Source organism: Amblyomma americanum, chromosome 3 (genome assembly GCF_052857255.1).
Source record: "Amblyomma americanum isolate KBUSLIRL-KWMA chromosome 3, ASM5285725v1, whole genome shotgun sequence".
Lineage (NCBI taxonomy): Eukaryota > Metazoa > Arthropoda > Arachnida > Ixodida > Ixodidae > Amblyomma > Amblyomma americanum.
In genome coordinates, this window is record NC_135499.1 from 219,520,788 (window position 1) to 219,534,484 (window position 13,697).

The 13,697-nt window shown below is 42.6% G+C and overlaps 1 protein-coding gene across 3 annotated transcripts in view; it reads left to right on the forward strand.

The window, feature by feature from the left end:
* Rab5 (RAS oncogene family member Rab5) overlaps window positions 1–13,697 on the forward strand; it is a 44,245-nt gene that overhangs the window by 4,092 nt on the left and 26,456 nt on the right. The window lies entirely within an intron of this gene.

Below are 13,697 nucleotides of genomic sequence, written 5' to 3' on the forward strand. Positions count from 1 at the left end.
GGTCCTCCTTGTAATGTGCACGGGGGGACGAGGCCATTCAGTAAGATTTGTTGCCGCCTATGCCATATCCTGGTTAATCTTGGGAGCTTGTAGTGATGGCTACTGGGGTAGTATGTGAGGTGTAACGTCCCAAAGCTACAGATGAGCAATGAGAGGCACCATAGTGGAGGTCTCTTGATTAATTTAGGCCACCTCAGGTTCTTTAATGTGCACGGACAATGCAAAGGACACAGGTGTCAGTGTATTTCATCTCCATGGAAGGGGGGCTGCTGCAGCCAAGATGCGATCACATTTCCTTAGGCTGAGTAGTCAAATGCCACTGTGCCACTGCGGCGTGTCACTGACCATTTGTAGTGACTGTATGAACCAATTCATTTCATGCAACACCTTGCTTTGTGTAATTGGCCTAAACAGTACATTTCTGCAGAATAGATGAAGTTGTGGAATTAACAGCCTGGAATGCAACATGCTAGGTCTAAATGGTTGCAGTGGCAGTCAACAGGGGCAAGGCCACTTTAGGAAAATGGAACTGTGAGAAATTGTTATTGTTATCCTCTTAGGCAACTGGTGTATTAGACATGAATAGTTTGCCTAGCTTGCCAATAACCAGGCTTGTTGTGGGGAAATCATTCCATTTGATGGATGCCGCTCCTTGTGAAAGTTTGTTACCCTTCTTTTTACTTTTAAGTTGAAAGTCCATTTTTAGCTGAAGTGTTTGTGTACCGAAGTGAAGGTGTGTATTTTGTGTGCTGAAGCAGTTAAGTGGGAGAAACATGGTTCATCTGTAATCCATGGCTACTGTGGGTTCTTTGTATTTAAATTTATTGGGATGAAGACACAAATATGAATTTAAGGCATGATATCTGTGTGCTCATGAAACATTGAGTTTATATGCTATATTTTAAGGACTCTTCTACTGTTGCTCATGGGAGCAGTATTAGGGACAACTTTGCAAGAACTGTTTTAGTAAACTAAACGGGAAAGGGTACGTTGTACTAAAATTTAGTATCAATGCCTGATTTAGAAATTTTTGTTTTAGATCTGAAAATGGTTTTAAACCTGACACTCATGAATATACACCTTGAGATTATGAGCAGCTCATAATTATACTATCTGCCCTTGTTGCTCATAGTGAGAAGTTGCTATGTGGTCTGTATTGGTGGATCCAGCATCTTCGAAGTAGGTGGTTGCGCCATAACTAGTGGCTGCTCAGGAGCAGTTGTATTGGCAAAGCCTGTGAGAATTGTTCTTGCTTTGTGTCTCCAACCTCAGAGTGTCACTCAGTCTTGTGAGTGCTTTCGAAGCACATCGTGATGCAGCACGTGATAGTCATGCATGCGTCAGTCTTTTCGAGACGGCTGCGCAGTTATCTGCTCCTTTTTTTGTTTATGTATGGAGGCAGCTCTCTGCATTTAAGTGTTGATGTACTCTCTCAGAATTGGCAGTTGATTTAATATTTTATTTTTGTGGTCGTTTTTCGTCCTGTACAGGTGTTGTAGCCAGATCAGCTGCATTTATCACTGCGTGCACAAGTTCTGCGTTTTCTTGATTTACAGGACACATGCAACATATTTTTACTTAGTGAAACCTTGCAGTTCAATGTGACATCCCCACTTTTTAAAATATTTGGGCTGTGCAATGTTAAATCTACAGGTTTATGCTTATTTTTAGTAGCTGCCCATACATTCCATGATGCAGGCTTATACTATGGGTTATTGTAGTATTTTGGTTTTTGTCATGTAGGTTCTTATAAGTATGTGTGCATGTACATGATAAGGAAGAGGGCATTGTGCACTAAAAGCTGTGCTCGGAGGATATAACTAGGAATTTTTGAAGCGCTTGCCCAGTATTTAAAGGAAATGGAAGGATGGGACAGACTTGCAGTACAGACATCCTGTTCACGAATTCACTGTCATCAGCAGTAGTGTTAATGGCTGTGTGCATTTCTGAGATCTGTCTAGATTTTTTTTCATGGTGTGGTCAGACATAATTCATTTGATTTTATAGTCACATTCACTCGCCACTGTTTTTAGAGTGGTTGGCAAATATGCATATGCGTATGGGTGTCTCATGAAGCCAAGTTGCTATTATATAGTTGTCGTGCGCGTACGTATCCGATCTGGCATTCTATTTTTCCCTTTCAGAAATCCGCCTGATTAGTTTGGGTATATGAACCTTGTACAACCTTGTTCACTCCATGTGATAAACCTGTACCTCTAGCTTTGAAAGCTGCATTTCATTGTTTTTCGGGCACTTCATTCTCGTTGGGAAACACTAAACTTTGTAGCTTGATAAACCTAGCCTGATTGCTTTGCTGTTTGGGTCATGTACAGTGCTCTTGACACTGTGCCCACGATACAAACATGGCGGATGGCCATGGTATATATATGTATATATATTGTTTTGTGTATGGGGTCACTTAAATTGCATTAAATAGTTATGTTCTCTTCTGTTGTCTTTGAAATGACATTCGTGACGTACATGGGGATAGGCCAGTTAGACTTGCTTTCTGGAACTGCTTTGCAGGACACGCCTTATTAGCAGAGATTCGAGCAGAAAGCTAAACTGCCTTTTCAGTATGTTGTGCATAGCCCAAATGCTGGTTGGGACATTCTTTTTTACCAAATAGTGGCACTTGTTTCTAAAAGAGCTGAAGGCAGCTCCTTCCAATCTTTTCTCTCAGTAAAATGACTGCTGGCTCTTTGTAGCTATGTAGATGTTTGTTCGCAGAGTACGCATTTAATGAGAAAATTAAATTTAAAACAGAACATTTTTTCTTGCCACTTGACACAAATTTGTGATGTCACTGATGACAAGACTTCGTGATCACCACTTTAGAATGAAGGCAGAAATAGATTCACTACAAAAGGAGCGCTGTCATTGCAGTTTTTTTTTTGTTGTTGTTAAAAGCTGTTGCTGGTGGCGACAGTGTATTTCATTTTTCACCCCTTTGTAGCTTATAAAAGCTCCATTTTCAGTGGGAGTAGCCTCTTTAATGTTAGTAGAGTATGTTTATCTTTCGGTGCAGCCTAACTTTTCTCGGTGTCCCTTTAAGGGCACCACAGTTAACTAGTAGCACTTGTTAGTGGCAGGATGACAACGGGAAATAAAACAAACTACTGTACCATGTGCTTCCCACCTTTGGGGGACTCGGATGCTACTTCTGGGAACTTGCATTTTCCCAAGAGAGCTTAGAAAAGGCAGCAAACGACACTGTCCAGGTTTCACCATGAAAGACAGGATTGGTTAATAAGTAAACTAGGCTGACTGGCCACAGTGCCATGAAGTAGCTTGCTTCATGCACTGAAACCCACATTGTATTGCTGCAACCACTTTCGGAAGGAGTTTGTTTCAATCAGTCATGGTTCTGACAGCACAAGAGACGAGACGAGACATTGTTTGATGAACGGGCACCATGCTGTCATGCCCGTTTTCCTCATTCATCATTTGTGCTGTAAACTGCAATTCCTCCTTGTTCAGTATGAACTGGCAGCAGAGACTATGGAGTAGTGGGAAGCTTTATTTTTTGCATGAAGTTTAAGGGGATTTCATGTTATTAATAATGAACTAATAAAATCTAGTTTCCGCAATCTTTCATCATAGGGAACGTCATGTAATTTGATGGCATTGGCAGTTGTTTTTCATTTTGATTTTTGGGTTACATGTGTCCTGTTTTTGGTGAAATACTGACATGTTTGGAATCTTGAGGAGGTGATTGTCTTGTCTGGTCAGATGCATGTCTTGTTAATTCATTGTAACGGTCATTTAGCCAATTTCTAGGCTTCGCTTTGGCGCAAACACGTGGACGTATGTGATCGATGTGTACAGTTGAGCCTGGATATATTGAACCCGGACATTTTGAACTATTGGATATTTCTTAACACATAGATTACACCCTTGAATTTCTCTTGTAAATTTGTAGGAAAGTCACGTAATATATCGAACTCTAATTTAGGCTGTCATTCAATTTATTGAATGGCGCGAATGGCACGCCACGCCCCTGCAAGTGCCGCTTCTCATAATGGTACTCTTTGATCGCTGTTCGCAAATGGAGGCGGGTCAGCTGCATGGCCTTTGGCACCTGATGGCAGCACTAGCACTGTGAAACTGCGTGATGAGGTGAACATAGTGTGTGATTGAGTGTGGCCTTTATGAACACATCACTCGCCACATCACTGTCATGCAGTAAAGCAAACATAACTAAAGCCTAGCGGCGGCCTTAGCCTTGCGTGCTTCGCAGCCGAAGGCGTTGCGAAAACAAACTGTCCCATATTTAATTTTGATAAGTGCTATTTATATTTATAGGTAACAGGATTAGACAACTTGTGATAAGCTGTGGCTAGTTCCGAAGCACTAGCCGTCGTGGTGGCTGAGTAGTTATGGCGTTCGGCTGCTGGCCCGAAAGACGCGGGTTCGATCCCGGCCGCGGTGGTCGAATTTCGATGGAGGCGAAATTCTAGAGGCCCGTGTGCTGTGCAATGTTAGTGCACATTAAAAGAACCCCATGCGGTCGAAATTTCCGGAGCCCTTCACGACGACGTCTCTCATAGCCTGAGTCGCTTTGGGACGTTAAACCCCCATAAACCAAACCAAACCAGTTCCGAAGCACTGTATGCCACGGCTTCGATGTGAAGTAGGTTAGGCCTAGCAGCGCTTAGTGCACGGGGCGCAGCCAGCACGCTGGCGGGCGGCACGTCGATAGTGTGGGTGCAATGCTTTCTTGCTTCTAAGTTATAGATAAGCTTATCTGCTGCCATTTTTCATGCATCAGTATGGTGAACTATTCTGTGATCTGGGTGGGAAAGATGTTTCATGGGCACTGGTCTGCCTGTGGCAACCACTGCCTTGTAAGAACTTCAAAAAGTTTAATTCATCACTTGTTGCATGATTTCTTGTCTCTATAGCATTGTTGATAGTACTGCTAGTGTGTGCCATTGGGTTGTATATTTTGGAGAATGATTGTGGGGAAGCAGATTTCAGGGTTGCCTTAGGTTTTACACTTGCTGGTGATTGTTTCCAAACTGGTGAGATTTCTCTTCTTGGTCACATTTTCTTTATTTTGCACATTTGTCGGTAGGCCTGCAATTTTTTTAAGCCTGCTTAGGTCTACATTGTTAAGATTGTGTATATCTGTCGGTATTGTTCATATTCTTTGACTTGTGACATGGCATTTGAGGAATGAGTAATCTCATCGTTATGTCCCTTGTGCACAATCTCTGGAGGGAAGGGGGGCATGGGGGAAGGGCAGGGCTGTTGAGTGTGCTTAGCCTTTATCGGTCGACACTTGGCATCAGTTTGGGGGGGGGGGGGGGGGGGGCTGTTGAGTGCGCTTGGCCATTATCGGTCGGCACTTGGCATCGGCTGTGTGCATTCGTGGCGGCCCCGAGAGTTGCTATCTGCCAGGAAGCTGAAGTACATTCCATTTGTGTCTCTTGTCTGCTTCACTCTGAAGAAAGCAATGTGTAGAAATTCTTTCTTTACTGCAGATGTTTGTGCGCACATGAAAGGACATTGTAATCGTTGTCTGCTTTATTTTGAAGAAACCAACATGTGGAATTTTATCTTCCTTATGCATATGTTTGAGCACACGTCAAAGGACATTGTACATTCAGTGGTGTCTGAATTGTGTTGATTCTGCTGAATGAGGTAGGTGTCATTTGCCTGGCAATTTGAAGTTCTTCTGACTTCTTTCAGCTAAAAATTGTTTGGCCAGGTGGTCGTGATGCATATGTTTTGGGATCACTGGTGAAAGAACTGTCTTTCAAGACTTGATTTTTCGTGTAGTTCAGGCGTGGCATTATTTCAGCACACATTTGCAGGCCTTTTCCTGGATGACTTTTTTTTGCACATCAGCAGCCAATTTCTGTCAGCTTATACCAGTTTAACTGTGTTTTCCATTTAATATGTGTGCATCTTTGAAGTAGTATGCATTCTTCGTCAACGGTTGCTCTAGAGGCTGCTGTGAGGGGTGCTCCAAACAGACTTATACCCCTGTCACACGGGCACTTGTAAGGCCTTAGAAATTAAGGTCCTTTGCCCCAAAGGCGCGTGACGCGCATCTACACGGCAAAGCGTCGAGACCTTTGCTATAAAGGTCTGTAGCAATAAAGGCGGCCGTCAGCGGCCTTAAAGTTGCTTAAAGGAGCAATCCAGATGGCAGCGCCAGCTAGCGAGCTCAAAGAATAAAAAATTGACGTAATTTTAATGTTGAAATCGTAAAAAAATATCTAATTTATCTCATTTAATGGTTAATTTGCGTTACAGTGCACTTAACCGTAGAGGAGGCTATGACTAAAGACATCCACACTGCTAAGAAAGGACTTGAACGCTTTTCAGCAGCCGCATCGACACACACGTGCTTGCGCATCTCGCTTTGCTGTTTTTTCTTCGTTTGCTCTTTGTTGTGTGCGTGTTTTGAGTTTGCGTGTGTGCACAAAGACACAAGCAACAAAGCACGCTTTTCGAACACAACGAGGAGCCGAACGGAAAAGTGCGCCTACCGTGGTCGGACTGAGAACGATGAAAAAAAAAAAAAAACTTTCAAAATATCAGTTTCTCACCGTCAGAACGCTCGTTTATTATTGTGATAGCTACTTTTTCCATCATGAACGAAAGCACTCTTAGCTGAAGTGCTACCGTCTGCTTTAATTTCATAATGTTACTAGCGCCGCTTCACACACAGTGGTGACTTTTGGCATTCACGGAGGCCGCATTCTAGCTCCTTTGGATTTTCCGTGTAGCAGCGTCGCTGCTCCTTTTCGGTTTTCCTCCTTTAGTGCAATAAGAGAACTTTACGGCAAAGGCCGAGAAGAAGTCCCGTGTGACAGGGGTATTAATCACATGATTATGTGGTTTCCTTATGGGCTGTTCTTGCTGCATTCTGCCACTTTTAGACATTCTCACTCTGCCGCTGCGCTTCATTCTCGGCTGCTAACTCCTGTGCATTCCATTCCGTACGAGCCTTATGTTCTTGCCACCATTTCAGCCACCACCTGAGATTTCTGACTTAAAGCCTATCATTTGGTGTGTCTCAGGTCTCCTTAGAGTAACGATGCCTGTTACCACATGCATACACAAGATGCCACCAACGCATCATGTCTCTATAGTCTGTCAGGGAGTACAAGGTGTTCTTGCCCAAGGGCCATGCCCCCTTGCAGTTTTGTTTTCCTCCTCTCCACTTTCTTGCTGTAGTTGATGGCTGCATTTTTAATGAATGAGAACGTAGCCAAGCAGATTCAAACTCACTTGTCTTCCTTATACTTGCTAGCATCTGCAAGAAAAAAATCGGTAAAGCAGAGTGCTTGCCTAGGAATGTGTGATGCTTACTTCTTTAGAACACGTGATGCTGATAACCTTCGTGTATATATAGAATGCCCAAGAACTCTTAAACAGTTAACTCGAGCTGGAATGGATGCAGTATCTGCTTAAGGGAGCTGGAATGGCTGCAGTATCTGCTTAAGGGAGCTGTAATGGCTGTAGTATCCATTGAAGGTGAAGAAAAGGGAAAATAATAAATCTTTCACTATCTTGCACATGCAGCTTGATGTATAATCGCATTATTTTTCTGTCAGGCTTATACCTGTTTAACGGTTTCCCATTTAATATGTGTGCTACAAGGCACTCTAGTGTCTGCTTCGGTCAAGAGGCATCTTTGAATTGAGCATAAAGTTGCGCTTTTACCTAATTTTTCAGCATTGGTCTCCCACTACAGCAGGAAACAGCAGTGTAACTATATGCTCAGGGGTATAGTACCCCAACTTCCAATTTTGCCTTCCTGTTTGTCTCGCATCTTGTTAAACATTTCTGGCTCCAAAGCAGCTCAAATCTAACCAGGAAATAAACACACAACCAGGGGAGATTGTAAATGATTTGCATGTGGTTAATTCTGGGTGTTGAAATATTTTAAGCAAAATGGTTTGAACTGCTTGTGTCTTAGAAACTGGGGTACTGTGCTAACAGAAACTGACAACAGAAGAGGCTAGTAAATGGGACGCACACAGTTCTTTTGTGCGTCTGTTAGCGCAGTACTCGGTTCTAAGATGCAGATGTACCAGCTTGCCCAGCTGCTATGTTAAGTGCTCAAAAACACAACGCTGATTTATGCCATACAACCGATAGGAATGGGTGCTTTTGTTTTCTTTTGTGTTTTTAAAATATTTTCTGTTCGCCATTCGGCGGCACTGCTTAAAGGGCGACTCCATGGGTTTTTGAGCATTTTGAGTGGATAGTAGCATCACATACCTTAAGAGTTCCCTCTCTCTGCCACAAGTCTTTCAAATAGTGAGTGGAACTATTTAAAACAGTGAAAACATAAAGCCAAACTGCAACTTAAGTCCAAGGCTAGGGACGATGCTTTGAGTTTCAAAGCGGTGATGTCACACTCGTTACTGGAAATACACTAGTACCTGCGTTGAAGAGCTGAAGTTTGTAACTGAATATGACTCCTTTTATAAAATGTCTGAGATGACCTAATACAAGCTTCAAAATTGTTATTGAAGCGAGGAGCACGCATTGGTGTGCGGGTAATGTTTGTGACATCGCAAATGCAGTGTGTAAATGCCATGGAAATGGCAAATATTAAAATCGATTTGTGGAAGAACGAAATGTTGTATGTCTACTGCCAAGGTTGGTGGAAATAGTCATGAATGAGAGGAAAACGTACAGTATAAGTTTCACTGGAATAGGTTGGCCTCTAAGACCCGCTGGAGCTGCCTTTAACTGGAAGCTGTAGAACTGTGCTTTTGAAAGAAGGAATCGTGAAAAATGTCAGGTATTGTAGTCTGATGCCAAAAGAAGCTATTTTTGAGCCTGTGCTGTATTGTCATCTTGCCTGACAGGCAGTATTGTTGGTCAGTGGCTGGGCATCCCTACTGCTTAGTGGGATGCCACTTTTATCGTCACTCATTAAGGCTGAGTTCCCATGCTTTCGTGGCCACTAGTCATTTTTTAGTGTTTGCACTATCGTTGTTACCCCCCAGCATGATAGAAAAACAAGTTCCGGCTCCTTTGAAAGAGAAATGTATTTACTTTTGAAAGGTATGCATTGTTAATAGCAATTATTGTTGGCACGAGTGGAGAGCCAAAAGTAGAGGGTCAGTTACTTGTCACCAAGAAAATGCGTTTCACAGAGGCCTGGTCAATTACTAAGCTGGAATTTTGTCTAACTGGAAGCTATTAAGCATTAATATGCACGGTTTTGTCATTTTTGGTAATTTTTAGAGTGCCGGTTCTAAATACCTATCCATTAGAGATGAAATCTCAGCATGTGGCATTTACAGAGATCAACATTTCATTTAAACGCTGCAGAAGCAGTCCTTTTTTTTTTTTGGTGCAGTAGCTGTTCCAAAAAACTTGCAAGGAGGCAAATCTAACAAGTATTTTTTTTATACATTGTGTTTCTAGTTCTCTCCGCTTGTGCCTGCAGTAATTGCTGTTAACAGTGCGTACTGTTCAAAAGTAAATATTTTTCTTTCTAAGGAGCCAAAACTTGTTTCCTGTCATAAGCAGTTGTGCCACAATGATCAAGCAAACATTATGAAAAATGGCCAGTGGCTATGCACAAGCATGGGACCTCAGCCTTAAAGAAAGGCAGCAGCTTGGAGTTTGAAGAATGAGCAGAGAGTGGATAGTTTGAACTTTTCTATCTTTCATGTTGCACATGACTCCAATGCCCGATCAATTCGAAATAAAGGAGTGAATCTGCCTGCTCATTGCTTTGCTTGCAGTGGATGCGAGCCTCTGCTTAGGAAGATAAAAATTCTGGGGAAAAGTAAAAACAAAACAACGCGTGAGCTTTTGGAGGCCTACCACATAAAAGAAAACGGCGATAAATTTATAAGCGACACTTCTGTGAAATTGTACAAGGAGGAGAAGAATTTAATCTGCACACCTGTTGTTGATCAGGAGATGACCGGCTTTACCCCCCTCTCTCATTCCCCTTGTCCTTGTGCTGTGATTCTGCATATATAGGGCACCTTCACACAAATAAACTCAGTTGATAATTTGTGCTCTTTCCGTCTTCTTGGCCTTTTCCCGTGTTTCTCTTTTGAATGCGCAACGTGGTTCTTCAAAGCAATGCGCCAACTAGCCCAACAAGAAGTTCTTCTAAACTACATGACTCCAATAATTTGAAACATGATCGTGTCTTTCTCACCAGCATGCTGCACTTGTTTGCTTTATCCAAACTTAGTGAAGGGCTCTTGAAGACTGCAGTTATTGCTGTCTTTTTTGCACTGGGGTTTGTTTGCTCAAGAATCTCAAGATTTAGCAAGGTTGCTGTCTGGCTAGTTGGTTCATATTGCTTTCTTGTAATGGACCTTTTTGTGCTACTTCAGTTTTTATTCGTGCGATCTTGAATATGCATGAAAATCTGTTTAATGACTTGCGACATTTGTTGAGTCAGAGTTCTTAGTTTTCTTCACATTGAGAGGATGCTGTTATCAGTCCAGCATTTTTGTCCTTGTGGGTTTATGGCTAGCAATGTATTTGATATATTTTCATACTCGCAAGTTTATGCGAAGTGTTTCAAAATATGGGCACCTCACGAAATTTCAGAAATGGCAGGTTACTTGGCAATACTGTACTCTCTCATGGAGGCCAGTGGTGCATTGGATAAGCTCCTGGTGGATTAAAGTAGGACTACGGATGGAAATGGGCACTAAAAGAGTACGGTGTGCGGTGGACATTATTGAGGGTGGACATAATTATATTAAGTTTTGGCCAATTTCGGGGTCGAAGTCAATGGGTCAGGGAAACTGCCTGTAAGTTCCATTGGAAAGTCAATAATTTAGTCAAGGATGACTGGTGGTAGGCAGCAGTAATGCGGTAGCAAGCCGACTTTCACGCTGTTATGTGCTGTCGCTCATGGACATATTACAGATGCAAAATGCTGGAGTTCACTACACAGTTGCATGCCTGCCAACTCTCCCCGAATTTCCACCGAACTTCCCAGTTGTTCGAACACGACCTAATTTCTGCTGAACATTTCCCCCAACTATGTTTAGAGTTTGTTAGCATGTGCTGGTTGTTGGCCGAAGCCAGCGCAGCCACAGTTACTGTTGCCGCCAGCAAAGTTTTCAGACTTAAAAATTTAGACCTTCATACCATTGCAATGAGCTGCCAGTTTTCCTACAGGACTACTGCATGTATTGACCATTTTTTCAAAACAAGCGAAGTCTGACAATTGGGTTTTTGAACTGAACAGCATGTATCTGGCGCTGATCTCATGGTGCAGAAGTCGCAATGTTAAATTTTCTGTTTTTAAAGTTTGTTTCTGGGCTGTTTGTTGGGATGTGTTGAGAGAACATGAGTCAGGTGAAAAGGGTTACACTCAAGGTCTCATTAGATGAAATGAATGATGCAGTGCGTGGGCCACAGTACCCACTGCGCTGCTACAGATAAGCATGGTTGAAACCTTCCAGGTGACGCGCATGCACTCTGCAAGCCAGGCGACCATTTTCGAGCCCCTAATGGGGCTCCTTGGGAATGATGGAATGCATGATTCTGTCATGCAAGTTAGATTATGGAACGAGGATCGCAGCGCTTTCAGGTGGCCTGCGTTGTTGCGTGCATCGTTTGTGAAGGTATGGAAGTAAGCTCGGTGATGGTCAGTCTTTCAGGAATGGTCCGCTGTGGTTCGCTGTCGGCGCTCACTGTTGTTTCAGCCTCGTACGTGTAGCTCAGGAAGATTATGAAAAGGGCAACAGAAACCACCGGGGTGTAACATTAGACTCCAAAACTTCTGTTGTTGAAGCGTTACATTTCAGAATGCCCTTAGAAAGGGTGCTGTGGAATACTTCTGGAATAGAAAAATCTTGAATAGCAGTCACTAATAATTGGAGGACTTAGGTCTCAAAATGAATTTTTGAGACATTGTAACGAAATTGGGTGTGTATATAAGTATTTTTTCCTCCTATCCTCCTGTTTTAAAAATAGTTTCATTATGTTTGATTTCGGTTCCATATTGTGCTGAAATAACTGAAGCCTTATTGGGTAATTTTTTATGGGTCGTTAAAATACTTTTCCGCTATTTTTTTGGTTCCTTTTGAAATGGATCTCTAGGCAAAGACCTGCCATGTGGTGCTACACTATTTATCTTGTTATTGAGGTATATCATAAAAATGCTCAGTTATGTCGAAGCACACTAACGACATAAACATAATTAGGTGACAGTATTGTTCACAAAATTCTTAGACTCAGCCATAAAAAAAATGGCAAGCTCCATAGTTCACTTCTTGAATTCAATAGTATAAGATTAATTGAAATTGAGCAAAAAACAAAGTTGAAAAAATCGCATCTGAAGTGTGTGTACCAGCCATTTAAAGGCTATTGTAGAATCCTCAGAAAAGGTCAGAATACGGACGTTACGAGATTATTTCACGGTTTGTAATACCAGGAGCGCAGGGAAGAGCACCAGCTTTCAAAGACCAGTGGTGAATTTCATTGGCAGAACAGGAGCAGAGGCAAGAGCAGTGAGACGAGCAGAGCAGTAGCGCAGCGAGAGTGAGACTTTTTGCTCCCCCATTGGAACGTCCATGCACTCGGGGAGCAGTGCAAATGCGAAGGCGTATAGCGTGATGTGCCTTCCCAGCATCTCTGTAACAGCCGGCTGAAACCGCGTAAATTTGTGCAGGAATTAGTTTTAGCTAAATGTAATATTCATCGTTGAACTGCCAACCACGAAAACTCCAGTAATAAGATGTTTATAAAACTGTTTGCTTTAACAAATCATCTATGATCTTTCACTCTTCGAATATGAACTGCTCACCTCTTCTTCTGAGTAAGCAGACGGTTTTCGTGACTATGCCTCGACTTTGGGTCTTTTCTGCGGTGGTGAGAACTGTTCTCAAACATTTCAACATACACTTCGGTCTTCATCACTTCAAGAGCTGCTCGATGAGCTGCTCGAACTCTAGCTAAACCAGCTATCACTGCTGTCATCCATTTCAACAAGTAAATCCGCAATCTGACACTGCTTCGCTGCTGCCGTTGCTGCTGAAACGAAGAAAACACAACCAAAATTAAAAGATGGGACACGTCAGCGTCACGTCATTTCCTGCCACTCGCTTCTCACGTGGGAGCAGCTTGAACTGCTCTCGGTGCCACCAAGCTGCTGTTTTTTTTTGTTTTTTTTCCCATTGGATCACAGTACTTCTGCTGCTGCTGGTGTGCCACTATGTGGATAGCATTCGTTGGCTTGCGAGTGAGGGAATCTTGATTTGCTTTGTAATACTTGAAAAAGTTGGAACCTAATTCTCTGCTTAATCTATTCCAAAATTGATAACTACTTTTCTGAGCTTATAGCAAGCACCATTTCTTCCAGGGTTCTTGGTGCACAAATATGCATTCGGGTAAAATCAGTCTCTATTGCGGCAAGCCTCCTAATGTTGCATTCATTCAGAGGAATGCGTTGCTTTGTTTACAGATAATTTTAGCTATATCTTCTGGCCTGAGCAAAAAGTTTGCTTTGTCACTGTATCGTAATATATTTTTCAAGTCTCCCATGTAAGTACACAAAATTATGTACACAAAAAATTGTGCAGCTGTAGGTCCAGCAGGCCTTCCTCCGACCTTTTGTGCCTTCGGAAACGTGCAGCGACGTCTCTTGACGCTTCAGTTTTCATGCATGGCAGAATACATACTTCTGGGTAACATGGTGAGGGGCAAGGAACTTTGGAGTTGTCCCTGTGGGAGCAGGA